Source organism: Gossypium arboreum, chromosome 9 (assembly GCF_025698485.1).
Source record: "Gossypium arboreum isolate Shixiya-1 chromosome 9, ASM2569848v2, whole genome shotgun sequence".
Taxonomy (NCBI): domain Eukaryota; kingdom Viridiplantae; phylum Streptophyta; class Magnoliopsida; order Malvales; family Malvaceae; genus Gossypium; species Gossypium arboreum.
Window position 1 is genome coordinate 50944731 of NC_069078.1, and position 12330 is coordinate 50957060.

Genomic DNA, 12330 nt, shown 5'->3' on the forward strand with positions numbered 1-12330 from the left:
GATATGTATGGCTGTATTCGAGCATGACATTCTTGCATACACATATGATATTATGACATGACATATTGCATGGGGATGTGTTTGATATATTTGGCGAAACTGTACTGTACTGGCAGCTCTGCTGCAATCACTATTTAGTGCCACAACCGGTGCTATATTTTGGAGTGTAGGGATGGATGGGTCGATTTTATCCCCACATGGAGTGCAGGGCTGGACGGAGTGGAGTGTAGAGGATGGATGGGTAGGATTTCTGATTGCATTACTGTTACTGTTAATGTATCGGGCTAAGGCCCATATTGATACTATTACTGTAATGGGCTATGGCCCTAACTGATACTGGACTGTCACTAAAATGGGCTTAGGCCCAAACTATATTTGCCTACGGTTTGTTTGACTTTTGTAAAGGAATTACACACTGAGTTTTTCATAAACTCACTGTTCCGCTTTTCTGTGCAGATAACCCTTAGGCGGGTCAGTGCTACAAGGGACTCGATGGAGGCCACACAACTGCTTTTGCTACTGTTTTAAACTTTTAATCTTTAAGCTATTTAATTTGGGTATTTTTTATGTAATAAGGCCTTTTTAAATTTTATTTTAATTCGACGTTTACTTAGTTTGATTTATATTTGCTAGTAGTAGGACGCAGATTTTCAAAAAGATAAATGTTTTAAAACACTACGCTATTACAACATATTTCAAAAGCTTCCGCAACAGCATTGACTTTAAAGTGTATTAACAACCTAAATCGATTAAACTTTTGCTAACTTGAGTTTGTAAATGAACAAGTTACTTAAAAGCTTTGTAAAAGGTCATTACGAGGGTTTTAATATAGTACGGACTTTTTCAAACAGAATGATGCTCTTAATAACACACTTCAATGTGATATCGCAGATTCAGCCATGACGTCTAGGCCAGGTTTAGGGTGTTACAAGAAATCTCAGCATCATCATTAGTAGTAGTACGAAACTCTTTGGCCCCATATTTTCAAATTTTATCCACAGGTGGCTTACTTAACTGAATCGGATTAACTTGTGGCGTAATAGGGACTTGTGGAGGATTTAGCGAGGGTGAAGGTTGTGGTACAGCCGAATTGGTTTGAGTGAACCAACCATTCATCATTTGGTAAAAGGCTTACTTAGCCTCTCCCTCGTGGCTACTAGTCATGGGTCGAGAATCAGATGGCGCTGTCCCTTGAGCGGGAGCCGGCGCATTACTTTCAACATCATCAGCTACGACTCGTTCGGGATCCATTTACTATATAAAAACACATTTTTAACTATTAGGATTCATCACATTATCGTAGTTTATAAATATGGAAAGTATAGCTAGACTCACATACACTACGTTAGTCTTAGAATCGACTAAATCATAGCTCTGATACCAACCAAATGTAACACCCCTAACCAGTATCCGTCACCGAAATAAGGTTAAAATGCATTACTGGACATATCAGAACATTTCACATTCATTTCACAAACATCATAGCATCATAGTCAAACATCAAAATAAAGTTCCTTTCTTAGGTCATTGAGACCTTAAACAAGCTTTAGAAAGAGGTCAGGACTAAAACGAGCATATACAAAATTTTTCAAAACTTAAACATTTTTCTAAGTTACAAAGGTCAAACGCCCGTGTGAACAGGCCGTGTGCCTCACACGGCATCAGACATGCCTGTGTGTCTTGGTCGTGGCAAAATAAATCATACATACTGACTTGCCCACACAGCCACAAGACACGCCCGTGTGCCAGGCCGTGTGAAAATTAGGGAGGCTGCTGACTTGGGTCACACGACTAGTTACACGCCCGTGTGTCTAGTTCGTGTTTGAAATTGATTTGGCCACACGGCTTGGCACACGCTCGTGTTTGCCACCATGTGGTCTACCCAGGCTTATTTTTAAATGGCCCTTGAGTAACACGGCAGAGACACACACTTGTGTCCCTGCTCATGTGGGCAACAATAGGCCATTTACAAGGCCAACATGCCACTCATTAAGGGTCCTCCCTACAAGCATCGAAACCAAAACATTTCATATCAAATTTTTAATCAATTCATAACCAAAACATACTCCATTCATGACATATCATAAACAACTAACCTCATGTTTATAATTCATACCAAAATATATCAAAATCACATACCAAACTTATTCATTCATATTTGTAACTAATTCATTCCATGATCACATGATTCACATCACATTTATAACCATTTCAACATAAAACTAACTTACCAAAAAGACCATTTCACTAAGTCATACATCTACACCAAATTTACCATTTTTGCATCACACATCATATACCAAAATCAGACTATAAATTCAACCATAATCAAGCCATATCACATGGCTAAATATATACTTCACAAAACATATTCAAATTCCTCTAGCCTATACATGCCATATTCCAATATTCATATTTTCAAAAGGTACCAAAATAGAGTTCGATAGTGTGGTGATGATCCTTAACAATCCCCAAGCTTGTAGTAGCTTTGATAATCTATTAAACAATTGAAATCACACACAAAGTAAGCTTTCAAAAGCTTAAGCCATATACAAATAACTTATCACATAACACATTTCTAGAACCAATTCATTCATATAACTTATGATAAAATATCTTTACATATGCAAAAGTCTTATATAGCTTATATAACCATAATTCTCTTACATATATCATATGTACACAATTGTAAAAATACTTACCTTTCATTTTCAATCATGTTATACATTTCAAACGTACCTGGATTAGATACACAATCACATAGTTATCCATTTCTCGAAATGCTCGTTGAACCGTTTGAAATCATTAAGGATACTCAAATAGCTCGGAAAGCTTGTACAGTGCCAACACCCCATACGTGATCATACATGTAATCAAATATCGATGCCACTATCTCAGACAGGGTCTTACACAAAATCAAATAGGATATTGATGTCCCAGACATGGTCTTACACGTAAATCTCAAATCTATGACAACATCCCAGACATGGTCTTACACGAAATCACATATCGAAAATCCTATGCCATGACATATGTATCCTAGCTATTCCTACGGTTCGTACGGGACTTTTCAGACATTGTCGAATTATTGAAACTTTTTCAGATTTTACATATTCATCTTTCATATTCATCCATCACAATTCAAACACATATTATCATAAATTAATCAACTTAAACACATTTATTTGTATATAGACTTACCTCGTATGGAATTGAACAGATTTAACCGACTACCCGACCACTTTCGACTTTCCCGATCTAATTCCGTTTTCTTTGGTTCTTGATCTCAACATATTCAAATTTGACTTATTCAATCTCACATTCATTCAAATAAATCCATATACACATATTTAGGGCATTTTACAAATTATCCCTCATATTTTCACATTTTAACAATTTAGTCCCTAATTCATAAAATCACAAAATACACAAAATTTCTTTATACATATACTTGGCTAAATATTCCTTTAACTCATACAAGCTAACATATTTTATTTATTTCACATTTTAGTTATTCAATTTCTTGTTTTTACAATTTAGCCCAAAGTACTTAAATTCATCAAAAATCCCAATACAAAACATAGTAATCTAACACATATCCTTCATTTTTCATCAACTATCACCACAAAGCTCATAAAAGAATAAATGGAATAATTCAAAATCATCATAAAATTTAGAAATTGAAACATGAGCTTGATAGAATACAAAGCAACAACCATAAAAACGTAGAAATTATCAAAACCGAACAAAACTCATACCTTAATCAACCTTGAACATAGCTGAACCCTAGAACAAACATTTCTTCTTCTTTTTATCTTAATATTCGGTCATGGATGGAAGAAATTAAATGATTTTTAGCTTTTCTTTTATTTAATATGACTTAAGAACCTATTTACAAATTGAACCTTGTTTATAAACATATAAAATCAATTAATGGATGACTATTAATGTCCATTAACATTATAAATGGGTTAATAACAACATAAGGACCTTTTATTTAGAAAGCCATGGCAAATAGACACCTTTACAATATAGAAAGCCACTTTTACACTTTACGCAATTAGGTCCTTTTATCAAATTGGGCACACAAACGATAAAATTTTCACACGAAATTTTCACAGATATCAATTCACTTATTATAAGCACGGAACATATTATTAAAATATTTTTCTGACTTGGATTTATGGTTCCAAAACTACTGTTTCAACTAAGGTCTAAATTGGGCTGTTACATTTCGCCTCAAGAAATTACCAAGTCAATTGTAGAGACTTAAACTTTCATACATGCCTAGCTCTCCTAAGGAATTAAAAATTTTATAGTATGATTTACAAACTTTAATAAGACTAACATTTATCTCATAATTCAACTAACATTGCAATTTATTGAAATAATAGAACTTTATTTCTACTAAAGTTTAACATAATTAAAAAAAATTCAATTTTTTGAACAAAATATAACTTAATCATAATTATAATAAAAATGTATTCTGAAAACAAAAACAATTTCAATTTTTGGTCCCCTTACTTAAGATGAACAATTTCTCCATTGTTAAAAGTATAAGAGAAATCGAAAATATAGAAGTGAATAGATACTGTACACCAGGTAGGATCCTAGAAAGAGGAGGTGTGTCAAAATTGACTACATAGATACCAAGCTCTTCCTAGATCCAATATTAGACATGTACATATCTATTGCCACACTCCTTATTTTTCAAATTGTTCACTTTTATTGATGAGTTCTCCTCTCATTATGTGCAAAATAAAAATATCTTAAAAGAATCTAAGCCTAAAAACTTAAAATATCCTAAGAAATAAAATAAAATAATATAAAGACAAGATCCCCCTTTTATTTATTTGCAGACCCCTCAGAATCCAACCCATCTTTTGCTTCATCGTCCTTGAATCGCCTCGTTCCTTCTTCAACATTAGAGTCATGGATCAAATATAAAGTCTGGAAATTCAGGCACAAAAGCAAATGGGTCATGAAATATTTTCATAAAAGCACCTCTAAGTAAGTCATCCCGTATTTTTTTGTATCTCCAGTAAGGTTGTTGCTGCCACTACATATGTTGCATTATGTCCATCAACTTTGATAGTTCATCACGAAGATTTGGGCATGGCAAACAAGTTCTAAACGTTGAAGTGGCCATGTTAGGTTCAAAAATTAGTTTAGTTGGCTCAACCGAATCAAGAATTTCAATTGATTGCATTGGTTTTGTCCTTGTAGAAACTTCTTCTTTGGGTTGATCGATCAATTCAACTTACTGTTGCAGAACAAAATTTCCTGCTACTTGAAAAAGGTCCCAGTCTGTGATTGTGCCTTCTCTATACCTTGCCTTCTTTTTGTTTGCAAGAATTTTAGCTTTCAAGCACAAAATTGTTATTGTAAAGGGAAAGTAGCTTGGACCGAAACATCTAGCACCAGAGTTTTGAATTTCTCTTAGAATGATCTTTTCCACATCAATGGTCTTTGTTGTTATAATTGAGCATAGCAAGACCGGTCGTTCTACTAAAGTTGTAGTCCCATGTGAGATAGGCATAAGATTGAACCCTATAAAATAAAACCCTACATTCGCTAATGGTGTCAAATATTCTCTATGAAATGTGTGAGTCCCATGCTTTGACACAGTCCATTTAGAACCCAAAACTATAAGTTTCTCTAGAATTTCTTGCAATTTCTTAGCCTCAAAAGTTTCCATTAAGAAAGAATATTCGTCATCTTTGAAATTAGGTAAATCAAATAATTCATCGATAGTATTTGAGTTTATTGGTATCTTGATTCCTCAGACAAAGAATTTTGTTAATTTGCTTGAGGTCAAATTTGCATAAAATTCCCAAACTAACTTTTGATTTGCACTAGGTCCTTTCTCAAAAATACTTCCCAATTAAAAGCTTTAGCAACTTGTCGGATACTTGCCATGAAAATAGTATAGTCACTTTCTTTCAATGTGAAACCTTTCTCTAGAAGCATTTGTTGATTTTTAAAGATGATTTCATATCTTTCTTTCACTTCTTCGGAATGAAATTTGTTTTGTGATTCTTCAGCTTCGATATAAGCACGAGTTCTTTTGTGAGGCATGATTTAACTTGAACATCACATAAGATGGAAATAGTAATATTTCCCTAAAATTTAATTCACATAAAATATTAACAATTCATAAAATTGAAAAGTTAAATAACTAAATCAAATTAAAATTTAGGAAAGAAATTTTCTTACTACCTTTGAAAAAATATGAACTTAAAAAAGATAAAGAGAGTATGATGCTAATAGTGTCGGTTTAGGGTTGGTCGAAGGGTGATTGATTAGTGACTTGATGGTTGCGGCAATTTGCGATGGTGACATGGTGAAAATGAAGTAAGGGAGCGTGCGGGTGGTGTGTGCAATGCAAGGATGTGCATAGGCTGGTGAGTAAGGTGCAGTAGTGTGTGAAGAAAGGGTGGAAGGCTAGTGTTGTGAGGCACGCAAGGCTGCAGACAGTTGGCGTGAGCAGCTGCTAGTGGATGTTGGGGTGCACGTTTGCTCGCAGTTGGAGCAAGCGGTTGTTGCTAGTTACAAGGGTGGCCGATGGCTTTAGGGGGTTGGGAGGTATGGTGTATGGCAGTGAAGAAAAAGAAGAAAAGAAAGGTGGAGTTGAAAGTAATGTGAATAGCGAAAGCAGGTGGTGCTATTTAAAGTGGAACAAGGGAGGAGTTTAACTCAAATTCTAAAGAATAATAATAAAATAGTACTATTCCTCATGTTATATAAAGACAATAACAATTAATATATAAAAAAATATATTAATATAGTATTTTTGTTATCTTATTTATTTAAAAATAAGAACTCTTAGGTAAAATAATGATAAAATAATGAACAATTCTAATCCTATTTAAGGTTAATAACAATTAATATAATTATACATTAGTTGTTATTATCATATTTATTAAAAATTAAAATTAAAACCTTAATTTTAACTATTTTAAAAATATTTACGTAAAAAGAGTTTATTTCAATATTTACAAAAGGACAACTAATTATTACAAATAATTCAATTAAGTACCTAGACTTAATTTGAAAATTGAGTTGAAAACTAAAACTTGGATCAAAATCAACCATTTTATTTGACAAATTAAAAATTTATTTTTTCACTTACGAAATATTTTCTTGGAAGATTATGTTAAAATCAATTTTCAGGAAAGGATGAATGGGTCACAAGCAGTTTCGTTTAAGTTCTAATCTCTTAGAAAGAATTTATTTGAATATACTAATCCAGAAATCATTTATTTAAAAAAAATGAAAAAAATTTAGGAATTTGATCAAATGAGCGAGGTTTTATCCTTCTCAATTTTATCCCCCAGTAACGTTTCAAGTGTTAAGTGTTAACCTTGAATATACCTCTCTTGTTGTGAAGTTCAACAACCCTGTATGGGAAAACTTGATGAATAGTGAATAGACCGGGCCAACGTGATTTTAACTTACCTGGAAAGAATCTTAATCTAGAATTGAACAACAAGACTTACTGACCTACTTCAAATTCTCGAACTTGAATGTGCTTTTCATGCCATCTTTTCAATCTCTCCTTGAATAATTTGACATTTTCATATGAGAACATTCGAAATTATTCTATTTCTCTTTAGCAAGCTTAATATCCAAGTTGAGCTATTGGAGAGCCCAGTAAGCTTTATGTTCTAACTCCAAAGACAAATGTCAGGCTTTCCTAAAAACCAACCGATAGGGAGACATCCCTAAAGGTGTTTTGTCCTATAGGCCCATAAAGCATCATCTAGTCTTTTGGACCAGTCTCATCAATTTGGATAAACTACCTTCTCGAGTATACCTTTTATCTTCTTATTTGCCAATTTAGCTTGCCCATTTTTCTACAAATGGTAAGCTGTGGCAACCTTGTGCTTCACTCCATGTCTATCTAGCAACGATTTCAACCATTTGTTCACAAAATGGGACCCATCATCACTAAAGATAGCCTGAGGAATTCCAAACATTATGAACACATATTTCTACAAAAACTTCATTACTATCTTAGCATCGTTCATCAGATATGCCTTAGCCTCAATCCATTTAGATACGTAGTCTAAAACTACCAGTATATACCTATGACCAAAAGAAGAAGGGAAAGGACCAATAAAGTCAATACCACACACATTGAATAATTTTACTACAATGATGTTTGTTCAGGGCATCTCATTTCTATTAGTGATGTTTCCAACCCTCTGGCATTAATCACAACTCTTTATGCAGGCATGCACATCTTTGAATAGAGTTGGCGAAAAGAATCCTGGTTGCAATACTTTGGCCACAATACGTGAACCTCCAAAGTGTCCCCCATTTGGAGCTGCATGACAATGATATAAAATCTTTTATACCTCATTTTCTGCCACACATCTCCTGATCATTTGATCTACACACTTTTTCAATGGGTATGACTCTTGCTGAAAATAGTACTTCACATCGTGAAAAAGCTTTTTCCTTTGTTGGTACGTCTTATCTAGGAGCATCAAACTACAAGTTAAAATAGTTAGCAAAATCAATAAACCAAGGGGTGTTATGGACATGATTTACCTTAAGTATGTACTTGTCTAGGAATGTCTCCTGAATAGCTATAGTAGAGAGGTTTTTTCCTTCGCCTCCAATCTGGATAAGTGGTCTGCTACTTGATTTTCTACCCCTTTTCGATCTTGAATTTCTAGATTGAAATCTTGAAGTAGAAGTACCCATTGGATCAACTTCAGCTTGACATCTTTCTTAGTAAGTAAATATTTAATTATTGAATGATCCGTATAGATAGTCACTTTGGTACCTACAAGATAAGATTGAAACTTGTCAAAAGCAAATACAATAGCAAGTAATTCTTTCTCCGTTACCATATAATTTAGTTGAGCTCCTGTCAGAGTTCGACTTGCGTAGTAGATGGGATGAACACCTTTGTTCCTTCGGCGGCCCATCATAATTCCTACCGTGAAGTCCCTTATGTCACATATTAATTCAAATAGAAATTCTCAATCTAGTGTGACGATAATGGGTGCCAAAACTAGTCGATTCTTCTAATCATTAAAAGCTCTCAAACATTCTTCATCAAAGTTGAATCTTGTATCCTTCTCCAATAATTTGCATATTGGTTTAGTAGTTTTAGAGAAGTCTTTGATAAATCTCCGAAAGAATCTGGCATGTCCCAAAAAGCTCCTAACACCCTTTGCAGATGTTAGAGGTGGGAGTTTCTCAATGACATCTACCTTTGCTTTATCTACGTCGACCTCTTGTCTCATTATTCGGTCTCATACCAAGAAATGAGACTTTTCCCTATTAAGTACAAGGTTTGTTTCTTCGCACCACCTTAGTACATCAGCTAAATTGGCTAAGCAATTGTCGTAAGTGTCTCCAAACACTGAAAAATTGTCTATAGAAATTTCCAAAAATTTTTCCACCATGTTAGTAAAAATAACCATCATATATCTTTGAAATGTAGATCAAATGGCATACGTCAAAAGGCAAACGTGCCGTATGGGCATGTGAATGTTGTTTTTTATTGATCCTCTAGTGCTATTGTGATCTAATTGTACCTTGAGTACCCATCTAAAAAATAGTAATAGCCTTGCCTTGCGAGTTTATCTAGCATTTGATCCAATAATGGCAAACGAAAGTGATCTTTCCTGGTTGTCTTGTTCAACTTTCGGTAATCTATTCAAATTCTCCATCCCGTAACTGTTCTAGTTGGTATTAAATAATTATTTTTGTTCTCCACAACCATAATGCCTCCTTTCTTTGGCACGCATTAAAACGAGCATGCCCATGAATTGTCTGAGCTGGGGTAAACTATACCTGCATCTAACCACTTGATGATTTCCTTCTTTACCACGTCCTTCATAATGGGGTTCAATCTCCATTGCCCATCAATTGCTTCTTTCTCACCAACCTCAAGGATGATTTTTTGCATGCACACGGAAAGACTAATACCTCAAATATCAGCTATGGTCCACCCGATAGCCTTCTTGAATTGTTTCAACACTAATATAAGTTTCTCTTCCTTCTCTTCAGTTAAGTCTGTTGAAATAATCGTAGGCAAAGTCGAAGTGTTACCTAAATAAACATATTTTAAGTGCGAGGGAAGTACCTTTAGTTCCAAGTTATGTGGCTCTTCGATTGATGCTTTTGGTTGGACATAATCTCTGCTCTCTAATTCTAAAGATTCAGAGTGGGATTGCAGATTAAATCCCCTTTGGTTAGCTTTTAACAAGGTTAAATGTTCCTCTCTCCTCTCATCACTTAGAGGGTCTGGTATTAAAATTTGTTCCAATGGGTCCTCAACAGAATTGAGTCCCTATTGCACGACTAATTCTTCTAACTCATATATTGTAGAACAATCATCAAATGTGTCAGGAAATCACATGGTTTTAAAACATTGAGTGTTACATGGGCATCCTCAACACATGTGATAAACTCGCCCTTTTGCACATCAATTAAGGTCTTTCCAGTTGCGAGGAAAGGTCTTCCTAAGATGATTGGCACCTCCTTATCTATTTCAAAGTCTAAAACAACAAAGTCAGCATGAAAATTAAATTTTTCTACATGTACCAATACATCCTCGATTTTTTCTTCTGGATGTGCTAAGGGTCAATCTACTAACTGAAGTGTGATCGTAGTTGGTCTAACTTCACCTATCCCCAATTTTCTAAATATGAACATGGGCATCAAGTTGATGCTCACACCTAAATTATATAATGTCTTACCACAATAAGATGCTCCAATGTGGCACGGTATGGTAAAACATTTAGGGTCCTTCATCTTTAAGGGTAGTTTATCTTGTAGATATGCACTGTATTCCTTCCTTAGAGTTACCATCTCAAATTCTCCAAGTCTTCATTTCTTGGACAGGATATCTTTATGAATTTGAGATAATTTGGCGTCTGCTCAAGAGCTTCTACCAACAAGATGTTGATGTGAAGTTGCTTGAGTACGTCTAGGAACTTCATGAATTAAACCTCTTATTTTTGCTTCTGAAGTTTTTGAAGGCAAGGAGGTCGAGGATTCTTAACTTGAATTGGGCACTTCATCTGTTGTGGCATATCTACATCTAACAAATGTGCTAGTTTATCATAATTGACTAGGTCAAAAGTTACCTTATCATATTTTACATATTCTGGTTCTGATGAAGCTGGATTTTCAACACTTGGTTGAACTTCCACTTTATCTTAAACATCACCTGGCACTTCTTCAACTTCAATAGTGTTAAGCTCTAGCCTCTTTTCGCTCCTTAAAGTTAATGGTTTACAGTGTTCTTTCCCTGAATTTCTTGTATTCTTCGTATAACTAGGCAAGGCTCCTTGTAGTCGGTTCCTAAGTTCAGTCACAAGCTGACCCACTTGATTTTCAAAATTTCTTAAAGTGACATCATTCTCTACCATATATGCCTTCAATAGGTTCTCTAGGCTATTGGTAGGTTCAGCTTGTGGTGATTTTTGAACTTGTTGGGTAAATCCAGATGGTTGGGTCGGTCTAGGTTATGTGTAAGTGTTATTGGGTGTAGCTTCCAAGAGAAATTTGGGTGCTTTCTCAAATATGGGGTATAGAAATTGGATTGCAGTCCCTGCCTACCTCGGTTTTGGTTTTGGTTTTGGTTACCCATGTAATACATGGATGATGGTTTTGATAGGCATTCTTCGACCAAGTGTGCTTTCCCAAAATAAACATAGGCTACATTTTTAAATTGATTCGGCAGCTGAAATGAAAAATTATTAAACTTATTAGTAGTAATTTTTTTAAGCATTGATGATATCGATGATACTTGAGATGTGAGTGAAGTGAGATTATCCACTTTATGTATTCCTACGACTTGTCTTCCTGAAGCTGCTCAATTGGTTGGCCAGTAGTAATTGTTGCTGGCAGTTCTCCCAACGATTTCATAAGCCTCATTATAAGACTTAAAAAGGAGAACACCATTAGAAGAACCATATACCACCGTCCTCGTGTGAATATTTAGATCATTATAGAACATCTCTAATTGGATGCAATGCGAGATTCTTTGATGATGGCATCTTTGTAATAGTTATTTAAATCATTCCCATGCCTTATACAAGGATTCGTCATCCATCTATTGGAAAGTAGTGATCTCATTCCGCAACTTAGCATGGAAGTACTTTATTAGGAATCGTTTTGCCAACATTTGCCATGTGGAAATGGACTCTGATGGCAATGAGTTCAACCAGGCTTGAGCTCTTTCCCTTAATAAATATAGGAACAAGTTTAATCTCAGTGCTTCTTCGGGTGCTTTGGCTAACACTAAGGAGTCACTCACCTCCACAAACAATCTGAGGTGAAAGTGAGGATCCTCAGTTGACA

General features: G+C 34.8%; 1 non-coding gene across 1 annotated transcript; it reads left to right on the forward strand.

The window, feature by feature from the left end:
- Positions 1-12008: 12008 nt before the first annotated feature.
- LOC128281231 (small nucleolar RNA R71) lies at positions 12009-12115 on the forward strand. Its single transcript, XR_008271444.1, has one exon. It is a non-coding gene; the product is annotated as a small nucleolar RNA R71 (small nucleolar RNA).
- The last annotated feature ends 215 nt before the right edge of the window (positions 12116-12330 follow it).